Below are 22,760 nucleotides of genomic sequence, written 5' to 3' on the forward strand. Positions count from 1 at the left end.
TTAGCACATTTATTCATAAAGAGCCAGCCTAGTGTGGCCCAAACCAAGTCAAAACATATAACTATTTTCATTGTTGACCTGACCTGACCCAATGCCAACACAAGAAGCGAGGTCCCCTCAGCCTTGCATCGGTTGGGCGGGTTCCTGGTAGAATATGTCATCTAAATGGCTCCCCCACTAACACCCCCCCTCCCCCCACCAAACCTCTCCAGCTCTTCTTGCTACTTCCATCTTCTGCTTGGGAAGGTGTTGCTTAAAACCAAGGGTGTTGCTTAAAATCTAACTTGAGATGTTCCTTAAAACATAACCAGAGAAGGTTCATGAGGATGTACCGGGACTGGAGGGCTTGAACTATAATGAGAGGCTGGATAGGCTGAGACTTTTTTTTCCCTGGTTCCCTGGACTGTAGGAGGCTAAGGGGTGATCTTATCATGAATCTTGAGGGGCATGGATAAGGTGGATGGTCAGAGTCGTTTTCCCAGGGTAGGGGAGTCTAAAACAAGAGGGCACAGGGTTAAGGTGAGAGGGAAAAGATTTAAAGGGGACCTTTCACGCATCTTTTTCACGCAGAGGGTGATAGGTATATGGAATGAGCTGCCAGAGGCAGGCACAATTACAACATTTAAAAGACATTCAGACGGGTACTTGGATAGGAAAGGTTTAGAGGGATATGTGCCAACTGTGAGTAAATGGAACTCGCTCAAGTAGACAACTTGGTTGGCTTGGACAAGTTGGGCTGAAGGGCCTGTTTCCGTGCTGTATGACTCTATGATTCAATGACTCAAATCCCTCAATAAGATCGAATGTTAAAGATCATTAATGCTTTGGTCAAGCATATTGGGGCTTTGTACTATATTAAAGACTCCTCATAAATGCTGGGTCTTCTGACCACTACTGACAGACATTATTACTCAAAATGTTTGGAGATTTATGGAAAAATTACAAAACCCTCAGTGGGTTAGTTCAGGTCACCCTCAGATCCCTGCCACTTCATGTCAAGTTCCACAAGTGTACGGGGAACAACGAGCTCCACTGAAACATGTCACAGAACCTACACTGCATCTCCCCCACCCCCTTCCAGTGCTGTAATGTTGTTTCAGCTGAGGGCTCCCATCATAGTTCACATATCATATCCCTCTTTCTGTCACGTGAGAGATAAACTCGGCATCCCCTAACGACCATGGAGACATCAAAAGGGAAAATAATACAAGGAGTACTCTCTGTGAACTCAACCCCAACAATGACAAGACCTAGAACCTTGGGAATATGACACCAAGTCAACCAAGTTATTACATTTCCCAGCACTGGATATTGTATATACAGCATTATACAACATTACAGCTGTATAGTTATGCATTGTGATCCTGTAACATTAGCTTAGGTTCTGCTGGCTATACACACAGTGCTAAACTGAGAGGGGAGTCAAATGCTCACCCTTGACATATTCCTAGATAATAATTAAATTCTTTAAGTAAAGACCTTGCACTAATGGGACATCTTTCACAACCCAGAGCACTTTACAGCCCATTGCAATGTAGGGCATGCTTCCAGCCCCCACAGAGGGCACTGTGAATGGCCAGTTAACCCTGTTTTTTGAGCTTTTGGGTGAGGGATGAATAAATTTGGTAAATTGGTTTATTTTTGTCGCATGTACTGAGGTACAATGAAAAACTTGTCTTGCATACCGTCCATGCAGATCAATTCATCACAACAGTGCATTGAGGTAGTACAAGGTAAAACAACAACAGAATGCAGAATAGAGTGTTACAGTGCAGTGCAGGTAGACAGTCAGCTGCAAGGTCACAATAAGCTACATTATGAGGTCAAGAGTCCACCTTATTGTGCTAGGGAACTGTTCAATAGTCTTATAACAGCGGGGTAGAAGCTGTTCTTGAGCCTGGTGGTACATGCTTTCAGGCTTTTGTATCTTCTGCCTAATGGGAGGGGGGAAAAGAAAGAATGTCCGGGGTAAGTGGGGTCTTTGATTATGTTGGCTGTTTTACCGAGGCAGCAAGAAGTGTAGACAGAGTCCATGGAGGGGAGGCTGGTTTCCGTGATGTGCTGAGCTATGTCCACAACTCTCTGCAGTTTCTTGCGGTCATGGGCAGAGCAGTTGCTGTTCCAAGAATATTGGCCAGAGCCTGGTTATCTTTAGAGTTGGTGAGAATGGGAGAGTCTACACTCATCTGAGAGCAGACAGGCCTCATCCCAAACAGTACCTCCAATAGTGCAGCCCTCAGTCAGTGCTGGAGTGCTGTCAGTCTAGGTTGGTGTTTCGAGTGAGGCTTGAACCAACTACAACCTATTTCAGAGGCAACTAGTTGTGTTGAGCCACGGCAGACACTTAGAAAGTAAGAGAATCCCCTGAGACACTTGCTGGTTCCCTAGTATTGAGGACATGCCCCTAAATCACTTTTAAGCAACAGAAGCTGGCCATTCAGCCCATTGAGTCAGTACCAGATCCTACTATGACCACTTTGATCACTTTGCACCAAAATGGACATTGTTTTTTTGTGTTCAAATTGTGTCCTTTCTTGTAAAAATTGTGTAGAATTTATGCCTAATTTATGTTTTTCTTGTGAATGCTGCTATGTGCCTGTGATGCTGCTGCAAGTAAGATTTTCATTGCACCTGTGCACACATGGACTTGTGCATATTCTCCTTATCCAATTCTTCTCTTGAAAGGAGACACAAGAGACTGCAGATGCCGGAATCTGGAGCAAAAAAACAAACTACTGGAGGAACTCAGCGGGTCAGGCAGCATCTGTGGAGGGAAATGGACAGTCCTGGTTGATTCTGTTTCCACCATCCCTGCAGGCAGTGAGTTCTGCATCCTGACTATCCTCTGTACAGAAAATGTTTTAGTTCACATCCATCTTGCACCCATTGCCCCTGGTTCTTACTACTGTTTTTTTTAACCTCTATTTCCCCTCTCTAACATCCTAATCTTGTCCTTCTCTATCAAGTCTCTTCTCAGCCTCTGTTGTTCCAAGGAGAGCAACCTCAACCTCTCCATTCTAATCCCTCATCCCTGGAACCATCGGAGGTATCCTCTGCACCCTCTCCAGGGTCTTCACCGCCTTCCTCAAGTGCAGCAACCAGAATTGGATGCAATACTCCAACTGTGCCCTAACTAGTACTTCACTCCACCCAGTTCTGGGTAATGCCTCTTCTACTGAATCATTGGCAAGTGTTTCAGAATCAGAATTAGAATCAGAATCAGATTTATTATTACTGACTTAAACGATGAGAAATTTGTTTTTTTGTGGCAGCAGTGCAGTACAAAGACTTAAAAATCTATAAATTACAAAAATAAGTAAATCATGCAAAAGAGGAATAACTAGGTAGTGTTCATGGGTGCATGGACTATTCAGAAATCTGATGGCGGAGGGGAAGAAGATGTTTCTGAATCGTTGAGTGTGGGTCTTCAGGTTCCTGTACCTCCTCCCCGACGGTAGTAACATGAAGAGGGCATGTCCCAGGTGGTGAGGGTCCTTTGTGATGGATGCTGCCTTCTTGAGGCACCGCCTCTTGAAGATATCCTCAGTGGCGGGGAGGGTTGTGCCCGTGATGGAGCTGGCTGAGTCTACAACCCTCTGCAGCCTCTTGCAATCCTGCGCATTGGAGCCTCCACACCAGGCGGTGATGTAACCAGTCAGAATGCTCTCCACCGTACATCTATAGAGATTTGTAGGAGTCTTTGGTGATATACTGAATCTCCTCAAACTCCTAACTGGTGTGCCTTCTTTGTGATTGCATCAATGTGTTGGGCCCAGGACAGATCTTCCAAGATGTTGACGCCCAGGAACTTGAAGCTGCTCACCCTTTCCACCGCTGACCCCTCAATTAGGACTCGTGCGTGTTCTCCCGACTTCCCCTTCCTGAAGTCCACAGTCAATTCCTTGGTCTTGCTGATGCTGAGTGGGAGGTTGTTGTTGCGACACCACTCAACCAGCTGATCGATCTCACCCCTGTAAACCTCCTCATCCTGAAGTTAAGGAGCTTGCAAAATAAATTCTGCTGAGTGCTCTTTGTCAAGCAAAAACATTTTGGCACCACAAACCGTAAAGAGCACCCTCACGGCTAAAATCACCGGACCGGAGTGAGTGGAAATGGCTTCTGAAATAATTCAAGCCTCTTGAGTTAATTACAGGCTTTTGTGCAGGGTTCACTTCCAACGGTTTCCTGTAAGTGCAGGAAACACATGTCGATGTTTGTCTGCAGAGAAGCATCTGCGCCTCCAGGATCAGAGAATGTACTCTCACTTTCCATTAATTCCAACCATTTGACATCATACATCACTGTTTTCACTTAGGATATCTGCTGTGCCCTGCATTAGATTCACATCCAAGCCAGGCTGTTGGCCAGTTTAAAAGTGCGCTTGACTCTAATTATGCCACTGAAATTCGGCAGAGGGCAGAGAATGTTGGAGGAGTTATAAAGGAGTTGCAAATATCTTTGTATTCTGTGCACAATGGAATCCAGAACCTTAACTGAGCACAAATACTGTTTCTACAGCAGCAGGTTAGATACTGCATATCCTGCAGCAAGTGACTCACCACCTGAATGTATAAGACATGGGTCAGGAGCGTAACAGAATGCACCCCACTTGCTATGATGAGTGCACTTCCAGTAACACCCAAGAAGCTCCAGACCAAACAGCCCATGGACGCACCACACCCATCACCCGGAACTTGCACTCCCTCCATCAACATTGTCTCCCAGCAGAGAACTTCTATCAGTCCCATCCCCGCTCTCCTTATTTCCCTCCCTCCTAATCCAAACCACAACGGCGACCACCACAAAGAACATCTAAAAGACACCTGGACGGGTGTGTGGATAGGAAAGGTTAAGAAGGATACGGGCCAAATGTGGACAACTTGGACTTAGCCTAAATGGGTGTCTTGGTCAGCATGGACCAGTTGGGCCAAAGGGACTGTCTCCGTGCTGTATGACTCTATGACTAAGGACAAAGGCACCTGGCGCATGGGAACTCTGTTCCTGCAGGCTCCTCACGCTGTCTGGACTTAGACAAAAAGTGGCTGTTCCTTCCTGAACAGAACTCTTGAATGCACTCGCTCCACGTCAAATACCTCCTTCACCATCTCCAGGATGGCTCCAGAGCATGGCGATTCTTTGTGAGAGGGCTTCAGCAGGTCCATTCATTACATTTATTATAACTGTTTACTCTATTACAGCGCCAGCGACCCGGGTTCAATTCCGGCCACTGTAAGGTGCTCCGGTTTCCTCCCACATTCCAAAGACGTACGGGTTAGGAAGTTGTGGGCGTGCCATGTTGGCGCCGGAAGCGTGGCGACACTTGCGGGCTGCCCCCAGAACACTCTACACAAAAGATGCATTTCACTGTGCGTTTCGATGTACATGTGGCTAATAAAGGTAACTTAATCTTAATCTGAAACGTCAATCTCTAAGACTGTAAAACCTCTCATACGCTAATAGATGAGCTCTTGATATCTCAATCTACCTCATCTTCGCCCTTGCATTTTATTTGCCTACCTGCGCTACACTTTCTCTGTAACTACAACACTATATTCTGCATTCTGTTTTCTTTTTAGTCTTAGATAGTCTTAGGGTTAGATAGTCTTAGGTGTGATTTAAAGGTTGGCACAACATGGTGGGCCAAAGGGCCTGTATTGTGCTGTATTGTTCTATGGTTCTATGGTTCTATTATACTTATGTATGGTATGATCTGTCTAGGTGGCATGCAAAACAGAAGCTTTTCACTGTATCTCGGTACATGTGACAATAATAAACCGATAATAAGTCATGAAGGCCACCTTTTCAAACGAGGAATGGGTATGAAATGCTAGTCTTGCCAGAGATGGCACATGCTGTGATTGAATTAAAAATATCATGCCTTCAAGAAATGGTGTGGTGATATTCATCTTGGGAGGTATCACAAAACAGACAACAACAGCCTGTTTTATAACACACCCTATTTTGGCTCCCGTCCTCATACTAATTGCAAAGTATTTCCTTTATTCATTCATAGGATGTGGGTGTCAGTGGCAAGGCCGGTATTTAATTCCCATTGCTAATTGCCTTTGATCTGAATGAGACCATTTCAGAGACAGTAAAAGTGTCACTGACAACCCCGCCCATTAGAGACAACAGGTCTTGGCTGGGTTATCGTGGAAACCTAGTAGTTTTATGGTCATAAAGGGGGTGTGCGGGACATTTCTTTACACAGAGGGTGGTGGGTGCCTGGAATGGGCTGCCAGCGGTGGTGGCGGAAGGAGCTACCATTCAAGAGGCTTTTAGACAGGCACATGAATATACAGGGAGTGGGGGGGGGAAATGGATCATGTGCAGGCAGCAGGGATTAGTTTAATGTGACAAGAAGCTCATGGGCCCGAAGGGCCTGTTCCTGAGCTGTGGTCTTCTGTCATTGCTGAAACGAACATTTAATTCCAGAGTTCATAAAATTAACTGAATTTAACTTTGCGTATTGATGGGATCATTTCAGGTTACTAGACAGCAACTTAACTGCTGTATTATCACAACGCAGAGACACAAATCAAGCTGCCAATTCACTTTGCCTGTGTCCCAATCACACACCACCACCAACCACCTTTGAACAACCCATGGGAAGACAAGCATGCTGTGGGAAACAGCACTCTTTCATTCCTCCCTCCTCATGGGGAGAAATAACCAAAAATAAAACCCAGCCAGGCTTTCAAAAAACTGAAAAGCGATTCTTGTTTTGAATAAAACATGAAAGCAACTTTTGAACTTCTTCTAAAGTAATTTTGTTACAACTAATTAAGAGGATCTTTATTTATCAAACACAGCCCATCAGATCTGGAAGCAAAAAAAGGGTTACCCACTTAAAACTGAATTGTGGAGAAAGTTCTTCTCAGGGAATGGTGAATATTCGGAGCTCTCTCTCCCACAGCCCCTGGGAAATTGGTCACTGAGTGAAGGTAGTTCTGCTATAACTTGACAGTTACATTCCTAGGAAACTTGGCGCTATAGAAAGTCATGTTATAGTAGAACAGGCTGTAGTTGCCTTCAAGGCACAGATTCACACAAGTTATCCCAATTGCAATATAACCAATGTGGCACTCACTAATTTTTATAGATGCCCCATAGAAAGTATCCTATCCAGATGCATCACAGCTTGGTGTGGCAACTGCTCTGCCCTGGGACTGTAAGAAATTGCAGAGAGCTCTGGACACAGCTCAGCACATCACAAGAACCAGCCTCCCCTCCATGGACTCTGCCTATACTTCTCGCTGCCTCGGTAAAGCAGCCAGCATAATCAAAGACCCCACCCACCCCGGACATTCTCTCTTCTCCCCCCTTGCATCGGGCAGAAGGTTCAAAAGCCTGAAAGCACGTACCACCAGGCTCAAGGACAGCTTCAATCCTGCTGTTATAAAACAATTGAACGGACCTCTTGTACGATAGGGTGGACTCTTGAGCTCACAACCCACCTTGTTATGGCCTTATCGTCTGCCTGTAACTTTCTCTGTAACCAACACTTTATTCCGCATTCTGTTATTGCTTTTCCGTTGTACTCCCTCGATGTACTGACGTGGTGAAATGACCTGTATGGATGGCATGCAAAACAAAGTCTTTCACTGTACCTCGGTACATGTGACAATAATAAACCAATTACCAAATTAATGCAGATAGTGTTCCCTAATCCATCAATTGCGTTATAACCATTTCACATTTTGGAAACACACATCGTAGCAGAATGACTGTTCATTCAAGACTGCGATCTGTAGATTGCAAGAATCCAGGGAAATTGAGGGATCTGGGAATCAGGCAGGAAAGTGGGTGTGAGGCACAGGATGAATCACAATCTGAATGGCGGAGAAGCTGGCAGGGTTGCTTCACCAATGCTGATTTCATTTCCTGTGTTCTTTTTGCAAGTGGTGATAGAGGCTGAATTTTAGCAAAGTAATGTAGGTTAAAAATTCCAATAATTCAAGTTAGGAGGAAGGTTCTGATATAACTTAAGAAAACAGGTTGAGTGAACTCGGCCTTTTCTCCCTGGAGCGACGGAGGATGAGGGGGGACCTGATAGAGGTGTATAAGATGATGAGAGGCATTGATCATGTGGATAGTCAGAGGTTTTTTCCCAGGGCTGAAATGGTTGCCATAAGAGGACACAGGTTTAAGGTGCTGGGGAGTAGGTAGAGAGGAGATGTCAGGGGTAAGTTTTTTACTCAGAGAGTGGTGAGTGCATGGAATGGGCTGCCGGCAACGGTGGTGGAGGCGGATACGATAGGGTCATTTAAGAAACTTTTGGATAGGTACATGGAGCTTAGAAAAATAGAGGGCTATGGGTAAGCCTAGTAATTTCTAAGGTAGGGACATGTTCGGCACAGCTTTGTGGGCCGAAGGGCCTGTATTGTGCTGTAGGTTTTCTATGCTTCTATAACTTCATAGAGGCATACACTGGGTAACAGACCCTTCAGCCCATCGAGTCCGCACTGACTATCAACCACCCATTTACACTAATCCTTTACTAATTTTTTTTATTCTCCCCACATTCCCATCATTTTAAGATATCTTTATTAGTCACATGTACATTGAAACACACAGTGAAAAACATCTTTTACGTAGAGTGCTCTGGGGGCAGCCCACAAGTGTCGCCACACTTTTGGCGCCAACATAGCATGCCCACAACTTCCTAACCCGTACGTCTTTGGAATGTGGGAGGAAACCGGAGCACCCAGAGGAAACCCACGCAGACACGGGGAGAACATACAAACTCCTTACAGACAGCAGTTGGAATTGAACCTGGGTCGCTGGCACTGTAAAGCGTTACGCTAACCGCTACACCATCATGCTTGCCCGCACACTACCATGCCTGCCCATCAACTCCCCCCAGATTCTACCACTCACCTACACACTGGGGGCAATCTATAACGGCCAGTTATTCCACAAACCCGCATGTCTTTGGGATGTGGGAGGAAACCGGAGTACCCGGGGGAAACCCACGCGGCCACAGAGAGAACGTGAAAACTCCACACAGACAGCACCAGAGGTGAGGATCGAACCTGGGTCTCTGGTGCTGTGAGGCAGTGGCTTTACCAGCTACACCACTGTGTTGCCCGTTATATTTTAACACTTTAGAGGGCACGGCAGTGGCACAATGAAAAGCGGTTGTCTCACAGCTCCAGCGACCTGGGATCAGTCCCGACCTCCAGCACTGACTGTGGGACCACTGATGGGACAGAGTGCTCCTCTGGTGTCCTTGGCAACGTGCCCTAAGGCCACCTCTTAAGTGACGCATGAAGTGACACACCTCTCAAGCTGCCACACTCCTCCTGCATTAGAACGGTGACCACATCACAAAAGGACTTCATTGACTGCAAAGTGCCTTGGCACATCCTGTGGTTGTGAAAGGCGTGAAGGAAACACGAGGCTTTTCTTTCTCTCGTGCGTCTCTTGAGAGGTGACCTGAAGACCCGTCACCAAGGACATCACAAGAGTGTTCTGCCTGGTCTGTGGTGGAGGATAACACAAGCAGCCAAGAGCTGAAAACATGAGGTTGAATTGTTTTTGAGATCTATGAGCATGATTGCTAAAAGATTCTCATGGAGTCACGGAGTCGTAGAGAGATTCAGCACGGAAACAGGTCCTTCAGCCCATCGAGTCTGCACCGACCGTTTGATAGTTGGCCAATGGCCATCTTGATCAGGACCCTTGTGATAACCCTCCTGCACTTCTTGGAAACCATGTACCACCAGGCTCAAGGTCAGCTTCTGTCCCGCTGTTGTAAGACTATTGATAAGATAAGATATCTTTATTAGTAACATGTACATCGAAACACACAGTGAAATGCATTTTTTGCGTAGAGTGTTCTGGGGGCAGCCCGCAAGTGTCGCAACGCTTCCGGCGCCAACATAGCATGCCCACAACTTCCTAACCCGTACGTCTTTGGAACGTGGGTGGAAAACGGAGCACCCGGAGGAAACCCATGCAGACACAGGGAGAACGTACAAACTCCTTACAGACAGCGGCCGGAGCTGAACCCGGGTCGCTGGCGCTGTAATAGCGTTATGCTAACCGCTACACCACCATGTATTGAACAGTTTCCTGGTACAATAAGATAGACACAATCTACCTTGTTATGGCCTTGCACCTTATTGTCTACCTGCACTGCACTTTCTCTGTAACTGTGACACTTTACTCTGTATTCTGTTATTGTCTTACCTTGTACTACCTCGATGCACTGTGTAATGAATTGATCTGTACAAACGGTATGCAAGACAAGTTTTTCACTGTACCTCGGTACATGTGACAATAATAAACCAATTACAATTCTAATTCCAATCAATCCTGTAATGGGGTGACCAAAATTACACACAGTACTCCAAGTGCAGCATAACCGATAAAATGGACTCTTGACCTCACAGTCTACCTCGTTATGACCTTGCACCTTATTGTCTGCCTGCAGTGCACTTTATCTGTAGCTGTGACACATTATTCTGCATTCTGTTATCACTTTACCTTGTACTATGTCAATGGACTGTGTAATGAATAGATCAGATGAATGGTATGCAAGACAAGTTTTTCACTGTACCTTGGTACATGTGACAATAATAAACCAACTCCAGTTCCACGATTAGGCGAGCTTTTATTTTGTTTAGGGGGACGCATGTCTTTGGAAATCTCTTCCTCAAACTCTTCATTGAATATGTCTAAGGCAGAGGTGGAGGGATTCTTGAAAAGCAAGGGGGTGAAAGGTTACATAGTCAAAGACTAGTACGTGCTTTCAGGCTTTTGTATCTTCTCCCCCCTCCCATCAGGCAGAAGATACAAAAGCCTGAAAGCACGTACCACCAGGCTCAAGGACAGCTTCTATCCCGCTGTTATAAGACTATTGAGCAGTTCCCTAGTATGATAAGATGGACTCTTGACCTCACAATCTGCTTCGTATGGCCTTGCACCTTATTGTCTACCTGCACTGCACTTTCTCTGTAGCTGTTACACTTTACTCTGCATTCTGTATCGTTTTATCTTGTACAACCTCAATGCACTGTGTAATGAATTGGTCTGTATGAACGGAATGCAAGACAAGTTTTTCACTGCACCTTGGTTCAAGTAACAATAATAAACCAATTTCAACCAATACCAGTGCCAGAATTAAACAGTGCCATGTGATTGTGTCAACCTGAGGGGAGCAGACGGGATTTTAGTTTAATGTGGTGCAACTGGATACATTTAGAAAGACAAGACTGAGAAGGGTATGGTCCGAATGCGGGCAAATGGGATGAGTGGATAGGATGGCATGAATGTGGTGGGCCGAAGGGCCTGTTTCTGTGCTGTACAACTTTATGACTCATCTGAAAGACATTGCACCCCTCCCACAGCCCTCCACTGGAATGTTATCTTCAATTTTGTGGTCAATCTTTCTAGAAAAGAACTTGAATCCATGCTTTGCTGACTCAGAGTCAAGAGTGCCACCGACTGCAGTATTTATTTACCTATCTGCAGCTGATAAAAAACACAATCCACTCGTGTACCAGCAAATAATTGAAATATCATTTACTTGGGTGGGTTACTTTCCACATCCTCTCAGCGAAGACCTGTGGTTTTTCTCCCAACACTCTGGGAGGATAAAAAGGCCTCGTGTTCGACAGCCTCGGGACTACTCAACAAGGGTTTATAGCCAATCATAGCCTGTGGATTCTCGTCACTGTCGGAATGTAGGTAATGCCACAACCAATCACGGCCACCTGAGAGGGCAGGCAGGGCCTCGGTTCAAAAGACAGCTCCTGAGGCAGTGCAGCACTCTCCCAGTGTTGGGCACGTTGGCCTGGATTACATGCTCATGTCTTTGGAGTGGCACTTCAATGATAAGAAGATACAAAAGCATGAGACCATGAACCACCAGACTCAAGGACAGCTTCTATCCCACTGTCATAAGTCTCATGAACAGACCTCTCACACAGTAAACTCTTGATCTCCCAATCTACCTCATTGTGGCCCTTACACTTTATTTGTCTACCTGCACTGTACTTTCTCTGTAACCATATATTCTGCATTCTGCTTCCTTTTTAGCAGCTTGACGTACTTATATATGGCATGATCTGGATGGCATGCAAAAAAAGCTTTTCACTCTATTTCGGTACATATGACAATAATAAACCCAGCACACAGCCAATACACAAGCTTGTCTCAGGCAAGACGCTGGATAATCCTTTTTCAGTAATGTTGGTTGTGGGATGTTTGGACCAGGACCCTACGAAGGGTCTGGTGGAGGGTGGCAGATCCCACGGTATCTTGTAGTCCCATGATATCTTTCAATGTCTAACTTAAGGGAACTTGATTGAACGTCCTGTCAAAAGATAGCAGTCCCTTTGCAATATTTTCACAGTGAATGGTAGGGCCCTAGGGAGTGTTGTAGGACAGAGGGACCTTGAAGTTCAAGCACATGGTTACTTGAAAGTAACCATGTAGACAGGGTAGTGAAGAAGGCTTTTGGCATGCTGGCCTTGATCAGTTGTGGCTTTTGAGTATAAAAGTTGGGAGGTTATGCTGCAGTTGTACAGGATGCTGGTGAGGCCACACTTGGAGTACTGTGTTCAGTTCTGGTCGCACTGTTATAGGAAAGATGTTATTAAACTGGAAAGAGAGCAGAAAAGATTTACAAGGATGATGCCAGCACTTGAGTGACTGAGTTATAGGAATTGGAATTGGTTTATTATTGTCACTTGTACCGAGGTACAGTGAAAAACTTGTCTTGCATACCGATCGTACAGGTCAATTCATTACGCAGTGCACTGAGGTAGTACAAGGTAAAACAATACAGAATGCAGAGTAAAATGTCACAGCTACAGAGAAAGTGTAGTGCAGGTAGACAATAAGGTGCAAGGTCATAACGAGGGAGATTGTGAGGTTAAAAGTCCATCTTATCGTACTAGGGAGCCATTCAATAGTCTTAGAACAGTGGGATAGAAGCTGTCCTTGAGCCTGGTGGGACGTGCTTTCAGGCTTTTGTATCTCCTGCCCAATGCAAAAGGGGAGAAGAGAGAATGTCCGGGGTGGGTGGGGTTTTTGATTATGCTGGCTGCTTTACCGAGGCAGCGAGAAGTATAGACATGGAGGGGAGGCTGGTTTCTGTGATGTGCTGAGCTGTGTCCACAACTCTCTGCAGTTTCTTGTGGTCATGGGCAGAGCAGTTGCCGTACCAAGCCGTGATGCATCCAGATAGGATGCTTTCTGTGGTGCATCAATAAAAATTGGTGAGGGTCAAAGGGAACATGCCAAATTTCTTTAGCCTGCTGAGGAAGCAGAGGCGCTGGTGAGCTTTCTTGGCTGTGGCGTCTACGTGGTTGGGCCAGGACAGGCTATTAGTGATGTTCGCTCCTCGGATCTTGAAGCTCTCAACCCTCTCGCCCTCAGCACCATTGACGTAGACAGGAGCGTGTGCACCGCACCCCCCTTCCTGAAGTCAATGACCAGCTCTTTGTTTTGCTGACATTGAGGGAAAGGTTGTTGTCATGACACATGTCGCTCTCTCTATCTCCTTCCTGTACTCCGACTCATCGTTATTTGAGAAAGGGCCCAATACAGTGGTGGTAGGGAGGGGTTAGACAGGCTAATTCTTTATTCGTTGGCGCATAGGAGACTGAGAGGAGACTTTATAGAGGTGTATAAAATCATGAGGGACATAGATCAGGTGAAAGCCCACAGTCTTTTTCCCAGGATGGGGGAATCAAGAACTAGAGGGCACAGGTTTAAGGTGAGCGGGGAAATATTTAATAGGAATTTGAGGGGCAACTTTTTTACACAAAGGATGGTACGTATGTGGAACGAGCTGCCAGAGGAAGTGGTTGAAGCAGGTACAGTAACAACTCTTAAAAGACAGTTGGACAGGTACATGGATAGGAAAGGTTTCGAGGGATATGGGCCAAACGCGGGCATATGGGACTGGCTTAGATGGGGCATCTTGGTCGGCATGGACCAGTTGGGCCGAAGGGCATGTTTCGTGCTGTATGACTATGACTGTAATAGACTGAGGAGGTGTGGTGTCTCAGTGTGCTTAATTGATGTACATTGTGAGATTTAGGGGAGGATTTATAATGCTATCACACTGCCAGACCTGACTTCTGGCAGGAAATCTGCCAATCATTTTATCACTTTCAGCACCCTAAACTTTATCGTTCAGCATTCATACTCACTGACTGAGCACAAAGGCCTACATAAGCAGCACATTGAGCAGATAGTGCACTTTCAATTACTCAGAGGTGGGTGAGGCACATAACTATGGAAATCCATTCATACCGCAGCGTCAACAACAACTTGCATTTACAAGGCTTTTGTGAGAACATAAGAAAAAAGTTAGCCCCTCGGGGCTAATCTAATCTTGGCCTCAAATCGCCTGCCTTTCCAGGGACCCTTGAATCACTTGCAGTCCAAAAATCTATCTTAGCCCTGAATGTATTCAATGACTCAGCATCCAGAGCTCTCTGGAGTAAAGAATTTCAAAGATTCTCAAAGCTCTGTGAGAAAAAATTTATTTCTTATTTCAGTAAATGGGCAACCTTTTACCCTGAGGTAACGTCTCTTACTTCTAGACTACGCACCAGGGAAAGATTCAGAATCAGATTTATTATCACTGACTTATATGACGTGAAATTTGTTGTTTTGCGGCAGCAGTACAGTGCAAAGACATAAAATTACTATAAGTTACAAAAATATATAAATAGTGCAAAAGAGGTGGTGTTTGTAGGTTCAAGGACTGTTCAGAAATCTGATGGTGGAGGGGAAGAAGCTGTTCCTGAAACGCTGAGTGTGGGTCTTCAGGCTCCTGTACCTCTTCCCTGATGGTAGTGATGTGAAGAGGGAATGTCCTGGGTGGTGAGGGTCCTTAATGATGGATGTCGCCTTCTTGAGGCACCGCCTCTTGAAGATGTCCTCAGTGGTGGGGAGGGTTGTGCCCGTGATGGAGCTGGCTGAGGCTACAACCCTCTGCAGCCTCTTGCGATCCTGTGCATTGGAGCCTCTGTACCAGGCGGTGATGCAACCAGTCAGAATGCTCTCCACCGCAGAAATTTGCAAGAGTCTTTGGTGACGTACCAAATCTCCTCAAACTCCTAACGAAGTAAAGCCGCTGGTGTCCCTTCTTTGTGATTGCATCAATGATTCTCTCAACATCTAGCCTGTCAAGTTAGCCATTTTAATTCCCCTCCCCATTCCCACCCCGACCTGCCTGTCCTCGACCTCCTCCACTGCCAGAGCGAGGCTAAATGCAAACGAGAGCAACAGCACCTCCTCTTCCGCCTGGAGAGTCTGCAACCCGACGGCGTGAACCTGCTCTCCCTCTGTCCTGTTCTCTCTCCTGAACTACCTCGGTCCTCTTACACACCCGCTTCCCTCCAAACTTCCCCACCACCCAGTTTCTCCATCACCCACACACCCCTCCCACTGGGTCCCCTCCCCCCACTGGTCCCATCTGCCCTCCCCGCCTCCGTCCCTCTATTCCATGCTCCACCTTCCTGTCCTATCAGATCCCACCATCTGCGGCCCTGTGTCGCCTCCACCTCTCACCTCCACCCTTCCCTCTTCTATCTTCCAATCACCCCCTCACCTGGATCCACCTATCGCTTGCCAGATCTTGCCCCACCACTGCCCCCTCACTACTAGCCATCTCCCATCTATCTTCCAGTCCAGATGAAGGGTCTCGACCCAAAACGTCGACTGTCCATCTCCCTCCACAGATGTTGCCTGACCTGCTGAGTTCCTCCAGCAGCTCGTTTCTTTGGCCATTGGAATCTTACATGGTGTCACCCCACATCCCACCTCATTGTGGGTGTTTTGGTTGCAATCTTCAAAAACTCCTTGGTCAGGTACATGGACAAGGAACGGTTTGAAGGGAAGTGGGCCAAACGTGGGCAAATGGGACTAGGTCAGGTGTGCATCTTGGTCGGCATGGACGAGTTGAACCGAAGGGCCTGTTTCCATGCTGTATTACTCTATAATTCTACAGAAGTACTGCAGCATCGAAAAAGCAAACCAATGTGACACCTCTATTCAAAAAGGGAGGCAAAAGGTGGGCAACAAAGATCCAATCCGTCTGACATCTATTGCTGGGAAAATGTTAGAATGAGTTGGCAAGGAACGCACTGCCGGCAGAGGGTGTGGGGGCAGATACATTGGGGACATGTAAGAGACTTTCCGATAGCCACATGAATGACAGAGAAATGGAGGGCTATGTGGGAGGGAAGGGTTAGATAGATCTTAGAGCAGGATAAAATATTGGCACAACATCGTGGGCTGAAGGGCCTGTACTGTGCTGTAGTGTTCTACGTTCTCTAAATAACTGCAGTACATTTGGAAAATGGTTGTCTACTCAAGCAGGGTCAGTGTGGTTTCAGAAAGGGGAAATTGTGTCTGATTTTGGCTGAGGTATCGACATTGGCTCTTTGGAGCAGTTCCAAGTGTATCTTATGTCCACCTATGAAACAGGCAAGGTCTTGGTTTCCAAAAGCAGAACCTAGGGCAACACAGTGCATTGGAGTATCGACTGTGTTCCTAACGCTCAAGCCTCTGGATTGGGACACATCACCTCGCGGTGCTTTTTAGAACACAGAACAGTTTGGCAAAGGAACAGGCCCTTTGGCCCACAATGTCTGGGCCAGATTAAACTAAATCCCTTCTGCCTGCACGTGGTCCATATCCCTCCACTCTCTGCATATTCGTGTGTCCATCTAAAAACCTCTTAAATGTCAGTATTGCATCTGCTTCCACCAATTTCCCTGGCAGCGTGTTCCAGGCACCCTCCACTCTCTGTGTAAAAAACTTGCCCCGCACATCTCCTCTAAACTTTCCCCTTCTCACCTTTACACCTCTCACCATCTAGTATCTTACATTTCCATCCTTGGAAAATGACTCTGACTATCTACCTTGTCTATGCCTCTCATAATTTTATAAACTTCTATCAGGTCTCCCCTCAGTCTGTGACGCTCCAGAGAAAACAATCCAAGTTTGTCCAACCTCTCCTTGTATCTCATGCCCTCTAATCCAGGCAGCATCCTGGTGAACCTCTTCTGCACCCTCTCCAAAGCCTCCACATCCTTTCCGTAATGAGGCGACCAGAACTGCACACAATTTCCTTCGGCAATAATTGGTTATTTGAGATTTCCTTCACGAAGACCCATTGTAAGGGCAGAGAGAAGAAGGAGCTGTGAGATTCTAAACTTGGTATTGGTTTATTATTGTCTCATGTACCGAGACGCAGTGAAAAGCTTTTGCTTGCGTGCCATCCAGATAGATCACGCCATACGTAAGTATATCGAGGTAGTAAAAAGAAAAACAGAATGCAGAGTATCGTGCAACATACAAAAGAACAGGAGGAACTCAGTGGTCAGGCAGCATCTGCAGAGGGGAGTGGACAGTCAACGTTTCGGGACAAGACGCTTCATTTGGACTGAAAGATAGAGGGGAGATGGCCAGTATAAAGAGGTGGGGGGAGGGGATGGAGCAAGAGCTGGCAGGTGATAGGTGATGGGTGGTGTGATAGGCAAATGGGAGAGGGGGAAGTGGCCGGGAGGTGATAGGTGGAAACAACAGAGGGCTGCAGACGATGGAATCTGATAGGACCGGAAGATGGAGCATGGAATAGAGGGAGGGAGGTGGGGAGGGGACCCAGTGGGAGGGGGGTGTGGGTGACGGGCAGGTGGAGTGGGCAGGGGAGGGGAAAGAAACAGGGTGATGGGGGCTGAGGTGACTGTCGGGTAAAATGGGTAGGTCAGGTGGAGAGAGAAAAGGGACAGAGTGAACAGTTACCAGAAGTTCAAAGTCAAAACACAAGAGAAACATAAATTAAACACAATTTTTTACAAGAAATAACACAACTAGAACAAAACAAAAGTCCATTTTAGTCAGAGAATTCAATGTTCATGCCGTCAGGCTGTAGGCTACCCAGGCGGAAGATGAGGTGCTGTTCCTCTAGTTTGCGGTTGGCCTCATCTTGGCAGTGGGGGAGGCCGAGGACAGACAGGTCGGGGAGGGATTGGGGAGCAGGACTAAAACGGCTGGCGCTTGGCGAAGTGGGCACCCAGTTTGTGCCTGGTCTCACCGATGTAGAGGAGGCCACATCGGGAGCACCGGATGCAATAAATAAATCCGGAGGATTCACATGTAAATAACAGCCTCACTGGGAAGGGTTGTTTAGGGCCCTGGATTGGTGGTCAGGGAGGAGGTGCAGAGGCAGGTGTTACACCTCTCCCAGTTACAGGGAAATACGAAATATACTGGAACAGTTACAGAGGAAGTGCAGTGCAGGTAGACAGATAAAGTGCAAGGGCCACAACGATGTAGATAAGGAGACCAAGAGTTCACCTTTAGGGTATGAACAAACCCCTCATAAGCTTTTCACTGTATCAGGGAGAAGGCAGGAGAATGGGGTTAAAAAAATCAGCCATGATTGAATGGTGGAGCAGACTCGATGGGCCGAATGGCCTAATTCTGCACGGTAGCGTAGCGGCTAACGTGACGCTATTACAGCGCCAGCAACCCGGGTTCAAAAATTCCCGCCGCTGTCTATAAGGAGTTTGTACGTTCTCCCCGTGTCTGCGTGGGTTTCCTCCGGGTGCTCCGGTTTCCTCCCACGTTCCAAGGACGTACGGGTTAGGAAGTTGCGGGCATGCTACGTTGGCGCCGGAAGCGTGGCGACACTCGCGGGCTGCCCCCAGAACACTCTACGCAAAAGATGTATTTCTCTGTGTGTTTCGATGTACGTGTGACTAATAAAGAAATCTTATCTTATGTCTTTTGATCTTGGTACATGAGACAATCATAAACCAATACCAAGTTTAAAATCTCACTGCTCCTTCTTCCATAGCTTCACCAACCTCTATGCTACATCCCAGACACAACTTTACCATCCACCTGTATACTGTCAGTATAATTTGTTCTGATTTATAATCCAATGCCCTCCAGAGGCATCTGAGTGCTGATTTATAGCTGATAAGTGCTTCAAACTCACCAGATGCTTTCAGGGTATGATCAGTAATCACTCCCAAATCCTTTTTGGCTTCTTCTATCTGGAAATCCTTTCATGTTATTCACGTTGGCTGTCACTCGCTTCTTTACCCATCTGCTGTTCCTCAGCTCAGCTGCAGAGCTGTATTGACGGTCCCAGTGCTCTTTTGTCCATAGAAAGAAGTTACCAGACGGCACTCCTGCTCTGGATCACTTGTTGGGTGTCCCGGGCAATATATCCCCCCCCTTCCCTAAACCGAAATTTCCTCACTTGTAGAAATCTGAAGCAAAAACAGAAAATGGTGGAAATGCTCAGCAGATCAGGCAGCATCTGTGGAGGGCAAAACAAGAGTTAATGTTTCAGGTTGCTGAGCTATCAACCGAGCTCGGAAAATTTAGATATCAAACGTGTTGCAGAGAAGAGGGAGTGGTGGAGGGAACAAATGGGGTGTTTGCGTTCGAATGGAGGCCTACAGAGAATTAACGACACAAGTAGGGGCGGTGCTGGCTGGGAGAGGGAAGCGAGAGGTGTTAACTGCAGCTGATCTGTCTGAGGGAGGTGTAAAAAAAAAGGGAATAAATCAGAGGAGAAGACAATGCAGAAGCTGAGATACAAATCACTGCAGTTCCTGGGATCTGAAATTTGTTGGGAAGACTAAGAGTCAAAGGCAGAGAGATCTGCAATTTTCTGGTTCACTCTCCCATTTCCACCAATGTTCAGCATTCACGTCTTTGCACCTTGCCTTTGCAACTGCAGGAGTTGCAACATCTGCCTTTTCACCTCTTCCTGCCATCCAAGGAACCAAACAATCCTTCCAGGTGAAGTAGTGACTTGCTGATACACCTTCCAATTTAATATTCTAGATTCCATCTTCACCGCGTGATCTTCAGCGGGAGAAGTAAACACAAATTAGATGACCGATTTGCAGAACATCTCCATACATTCTGCAGAGGTGACCTGAGCTTCCAATTGCCTCCCCCCACCACACCCCACTCTGACCTCTTTGAAATTGGCCTCTTACAGTGTTGCAATGAAATCCAACCAAAGCTCATAGAATAGCATCTCGTCTTCAAAACAGCCCCCAGTACTCAACAATTTCAGATAACCTGCCTTTCCAGTTTATATTGAAGCCGGTTGGTTCTGATGAAAGGTCTTTTAACCTGAAACGTTAACCCTGTTTCTCTTTCCACAGATGTGCCGGACAGAAGTGTTTCCAGCAATTTCTGTTTCTATTTCTGATGGAAGTTCACCAACTGCTAATTCTTCTTCCACTCTCCACAGATGCTGCCTGACCTCCTGAGTATTCTTTTGGGTAGCATTCTCTTTTCTTTCAGGTTTCTAGCAACTGCGGTATTTTATATCTCCCAGCTCCTGCATTTTTATTTATTACTCTTTCCTGTGTTCTTACTCATCTTATTCAGGCTGACCAGCTGTGATTACCAAGCCTTCTCTCCTTCTCTCACTCATTCACATCATTCATTCTCCTCACCTTTTCACGGAGGATCCTTGTTCAATCTGCCCGTCCCAGTTCTCAGCAAAATAAAACATATTTGACTCCTAACTATTCCTAGCTTGGGTCAGCTAATGGAAATATTGGAGTACTGCGTACAGTTTTGGTCACCCTGCTACAGGAAGGACGTGGTTAATCTGGAAGGAGTGCAGAGAGGATTTACGAGGGTGTTGCCAGGACTCGAGGGCCTGAGTTATAGGGAGAGGTTGGCCAGGCGAGGTCTTTATTCCTTGGAAGGTAGGAGAATGAGGGGCGACCCTATAGAAGTGTTTAAAATTATGAGAGGCATAGATAAGGTGGACGGTAACAGTCTTTTCCCCAGGGTAGGGGAGTCCAAAACTAGGGGGGGGCATAGGTTTAGGGTGAGAGGAGAAAGATTTAAAAGGGACCTGAGGGGCAAGTTTTTCACGCAGAGGATGGTGAGTGTATGGAACAAGCTGCCAGAGCAAGTGAGTGAGGCAGGTACAATGGTCTCATTTAAGAAGCATTTGGATAGGTACATGGAGGGGTGGGGAGTGGGAACGGGCCGAACACAGGGAATTGGGACTAGCTGGGTGGGCACCATGGCCGGCACGGACTAGTTGGGCCAAAGGGCCTGTATCCGTGCTGTATTGCTGTGTGACACCATTAACTCTGTTTTCCTATCTCTGTAGATGCTGCCTGACCTGCTGAGTATTTCCATCATTTCTTATCACAAGCCCTCTCAGTGTTTTACAGATCATCTCCACTCAGCGACGCTGAGCTTCCAATCACCTGCCGCTTTAATTTCCTATCCCACTCTCGACGGTATAACTTTATCCCTGACCTCCAGAAAGGTTCAATGCAAGTTTGAGGAACTGCACCTCATCTTTTAACTGGACCCATCTGCCCTCTTGAGATCAACGTTTGAGTTTAATTATTTCAGATCATACCAGGATGGCCAAGTGGTTAAGTTACAGGAACTCCCCAGGGTTCCGTTCCTGAGAACTGTTCATACTGTTAATGTCAGAAATGAACAGATACAGTGTGTGGGAGAGGGTCACAGGGACAGCTGAGAGCAAGCAGGCATAGGAAGAGAGGCCTCAGAGTGAGTGAGTGAGTCTGCTCAGTGCTCCCTGCTCTGCTCGACTCCACCCTGCCCCCTGATTGTCACGGTTCATGGGTGGGAGGGGGGAGAAGGAACGCGGAAATGTCCCGTTCACATCCAACAGTAGCAGCAGTGTGAATCATCGACAGGGTGCACTGCAGCAACTCACCGCGACTCCTCAGACAGCACCTCCCAAACCCAGCACCTCTCCCAGCCAGAAGGACAAGGGCAGCAGAAGCCCGAGGAACACCACCGGCTGGAAGTTGCCCTCCGAGCCACGCACCGTCCTGATTTGGAAATATATCGCCGTTCCTTCACCGTCTGTCTATACCTCTCGCTGCCTTGAGCCAGCATAATCAAAGACCCCATCCACCTGAGTCATTCTCTCTCCTCTCCCATCAGGCAGAAGATACAGGAGCCTGAGGGCACATATCACCAGGCTTAAGGACAGCTTCTACCCCACTGTGATAAGACTATTGAACGGTTCCCTTATACGATGAGATGGACTCTGACCTCACGATCTACCTTGTTGTGACCTTGCACCTTATTGCACTGCACTTTCTCTGTAGCTGTGACACTTTACTCTGTACTGGCTCAATGTAACTGCACTGTGTAATGAATTGACCTGTACGATCGGTATGCAAGACAATTTTTTCACTGTACCTCAGTACAAGTGACAATAATAAACCAATACCAATAAAATGCTGGTTCAGCCTATGAAGCCCACATCCCTTGAATGACTAGCTATTAAAAAGTGCCTGCAGCCTTGCAGCAGCTGGTCTCCCAAACGCTTGCTCGTACATATGGGGGTGTCCATACGTCAGGTGTTTGTAACCCGGCAAGGACCTGTATTGGATTTGAGACCCAATGGATGGTTCAAGCCTCACTCCTGGGAACTTGCCTTTCCCGTGTGCACTCATTTTTAGCAAGCTTTTTTTCCCAATTGACCCAATACCGTCTTGTCTGTGCATCATCATCCCTGTTGTTGTTTAATCTCTCTTTCCTTCCATCGTGTCACAGACTTGCCCATCCACTCCTTCCTCAACATCTCACATATCTGCAACTTTTTCCAGTTGCGATAAAAGTTTACAACCTGAAACGTTAACCGTTTTGCTCCTCACAGATGTTACCAGACCTGCTGAGTGCATTCAGCATTCTCTACAGTTCGGAATTCTTAATGACTTTAAAATTAAGGATTATTTTCTCTGTCC

General features: G+C 46.7%; 1 long non-coding RNA gene across 2 annotated transcripts in view; it reads left to right on the plus strand.

Annotated features, from left to right (window-relative positions):
* Positions 1–21,985, plus strand: part of LOC127573892 (uncharacterized) — a 40,925-nt gene extending 18,940 nt beyond the window's left edge. Inside the window, exon 3 of one of the 2 annotated variants that reach the window (XR_007956835.1) lies at positions 21,952–21,985. This is a non-coding gene — a long non-coding RNA (uncharacterized LOC127573892). Of the gene's footprint in view, positions 1–2,685; positions 2,725–21,951 lie in introns of those variants that run through there. The other variant, XR_007956836.1, reaches the window with a different exon arrangement.
* The last annotated feature ends 775 nt before the right edge of the window (positions 21,986–22,760 follow it).

The sequence above is a fragment of the Pristis pectinata genome, chromosome 8 (genome assembly GCF_009764475.1).
Source record: "Pristis pectinata isolate sPriPec2 chromosome 8, sPriPec2.1.pri, whole genome shotgun sequence".
Taxonomy (NCBI): domain Eukaryota; kingdom Metazoa; phylum Chordata; class Chondrichthyes; order Rhinopristiformes; family Pristidae; genus Pristis; species Pristis pectinata.